Source organism: Stenella coeruleoalba (genome assembly GCF_951394435.1).
Source record: "Stenella coeruleoalba genome assembly, chromosome: 4".
NCBI lineage: Eukaryota > Metazoa > Chordata > Mammalia > Artiodactyla > Delphinidae > Stenella > Stenella coeruleoalba.
This window is the reverse complement of record NC_137149.1, coordinates 139,277,808-139,280,618: the sequence shown is the minus strand read 5'-3', so window position 1 is coordinate 139,280,618 and position 2,811 is coordinate 139,277,808. Positions and strand designations below refer to the sequence as shown.

General features: G+C 38.5%; 1 pseudogene across 1 annotated transcript; it reads left to right on the top strand.

The window, feature by feature from the left end:
* The first annotated feature begins 936 nt into the window (after window positions 1-936).
* LOC307185726 (lipid droplet-associated hydrolase-like) lies at window positions 937-2,138 on the top strand (annotated as a pseudogene). Its single transcript has one exon. The product of its transcript is annotated as a lipid droplet-associated hydrolase-like (transcript).
* Window positions 2,139-2,811: the final 673 nt, after the last annotated feature.

Here is a 2,811-nt window from a genome sequence, read left to right as displayed (position 1 = left end):
GTGGGTAAAACAGCCATTTATTACCTGTAAGTTACTAAGTAAATGCTTTGTAAATAACAATAGTGATAATAATACCTTCAATATATTATTCCCCACCTTATAATTAGCATCACATAACTTCAGAGAGTAGATTTTTGTATCTTCCATGGTGAACCATGTTAGGGTTTTTCTCTTAATTTTGCACAAGCAAAAGATTTTTTAAAGTGGCAAGCAGATATACATACATACATCTCAGTTACGAGGTATTGTAACAATTTTCTTTATGGGGGATATACAGGCTCTTTTTTTTTTTTGGATGTAAGTTAAGTAGATAATGTTTAGATGCAGGCTTGTTTGTAAGCAGGAGCATATGGAAGTTCTGAAACTTGATAGTTATACAAAGAAAATATATAATACACAATGCTGAGCATCAGTTTAAATACAGAATTTTGCTACAACGCTTGTTCACCGTAGAGGACACATTATTCTTTTATTAAAGAAGGCAAAATTTAATCTGTTAAAAAATGTTCTGAACAAGTTCCAGATCTAGAAAGCAATTTATAGTAAAATTCAAACTAAAGAACATGCTGTACACTTTGTTTTCACATTGTGTGATATATATTTTTTTCCAGAATGAAAAAAAAAGTACGGACTCCTGTTAGACTGACAACCATAGTAAATTCACCCTTGAATTTAGTAAGCCAGGATAGTGGATATATTCAGTTTGGATTTCTTCCACTTTAGATATTTATTTACTTCAGAACCTGAGTAGTAAGAATACTGAGGTGAAAATTAAACATGTAGACTGAAAATACATTTGGATAAGAAGCATTTCAGGAATGGCAGAGCAAGACCTCTGAAAAACTGCTCCTCCATAAAAGCAATGATAATGATTGACAAAATCAACTTTTTAGAACTCTAGAAATTAACCAAATGCTTGAAAAATACCTGAGAAAACATTATTCAATAAAAAAGATGAGTGAGGTTTGAAATGTTATAACAGGCCCTGTGCCCACGCCTTACTCCCTACTGTGCAGCAGTGTTGAAAAACAATAGCCCGGCTAGCAGCAACTGTGAAAAACAGCAGCCCTGCAGACACTGGAGGGAGCAGAATGGATTTAAAACAATCCCCTCACTAACCAAGACGGTCACGGTGCAGGCTGCTGCCTTCTAGGCAGACAGAAATGGACGCAGAAATCAAGGAAGGAACTCCTGTGCCTAAGGAATTCATTTCATGTTGTGGAGTTGAAACACAGGTTCTAAAATGTGGGCCCTGGACTGACCGCGTTAATACTCAAAGTGCCAACAGACCTAAGCTGCTTATTTTCTTTATTACGGGTAACACAGGTTTTTATGCCTTTTATGTGCCATTTGCAAAGGCTTTGTATTCTTCAACAAAAAGACGCTTTCCAGTTTGGGTTATCAGTCATGCTGGGCATGCCGTGGCCCCCAAGGACAAGAAGATTCTGACAACTTTTGGACGATCCAAATGCTCGAGAAATTAAGGACATCTATGGACTCTGTGGTCAAGTAGAATACAAACTAGCTTTCCTGAGAACTCATGTGCCAAAGGAAATGAAACTTGTGGTCATTGGTCATTCTGTAGGCTGCTCTTTTTCCCTTCAGATTCTGAAGCATATGCCCCTGAGCTCCCAATAACTCGCTGCTTTCTGCTCTCTCCAGCAACTGAGTGAATGACTGAGTCACCCAACAGCAAGCTCGCCAATCCACTTTTGTGCTGGCTTTGATGTTCTCTATGTTCCTGGCTACTTACTACTTAAATCGTGGCCGGAGAAAATCAAGTCCTGGATGATCAGAATGCTCCTTCGAATGATTAATGTACAGAGTGAATTTTCCTTTCTGAATGCATTGGAACCATTCTGCCTCATTAGTGCTGCCTACCTTGGGAGCCAAGAAATGATGGAGGTGGTGAAGAGAGACAATGAAATCATAAAAGAACATGTACCTAAGTTCACATTTTACTATGATACTATAGATGGTTGGTGTCCAAAAGCGTACTATGAAGACATGAAGAACAATTTTCCAGGAGACATATGACTCTGTGAGAAAAAAAATACCTCATGCATTTATCCTCTATTTTTTACCAGGAGCCCAACATGGAAGCTGACTGGCTAAAGGATGATCTGTCTAAACTATAAATACTGATACAAGGAACAAGCACTGACATAGAGGCAATAGGTGTACTGACTCTTAGTAGTAAGTAGTATACTTAGTAGATAAATGTTAAATTTTAATGTTTGATATTAGAAGAGAAAAAAAGTGAGGCCCTCTTGGCCTAGAAACCATCATCTCCTAGCTCCCCATGCTATAGGCTGAAATAAACACAGTCGATCAATATTCCATAGGATTAACAACACATTTCCAAAGACTCCGGTAACACAGTGATCTAAACAAGGTCTCTTATGTTTGCACAAGATGCCCAGTGGCACCATACAGTTTTGGTAGGCAGAATCCTTGCAGACAAAAGGAAATCTAAATTTAGTTGATTTTAATTGAGTTACAGTGTAGAATAGGCTCCCCTAGAGAAAATTTTGAAAGACCTACTAGAAAATGTAAGAGACCTGTGAATGTTATGTGTGTAGTCGGATATGTGAAGTGTATGAGATCATGAGAAGAATATACTCAAGTTCCAGGAGAGCAGGGAGTGATGAGCAGTGGATCTTGGCAGTGGACCAGCTCTCTCTTAAGGACAGAAACTGAAGATCATCCCAGACTAACTTTGCACAGGTCTTGGATGAGATTATCAGAATCAGACTGGATCCCAGGATAGCCTGCATATCCTACCTGTCACCACCGTGCAGCATGTCTCAA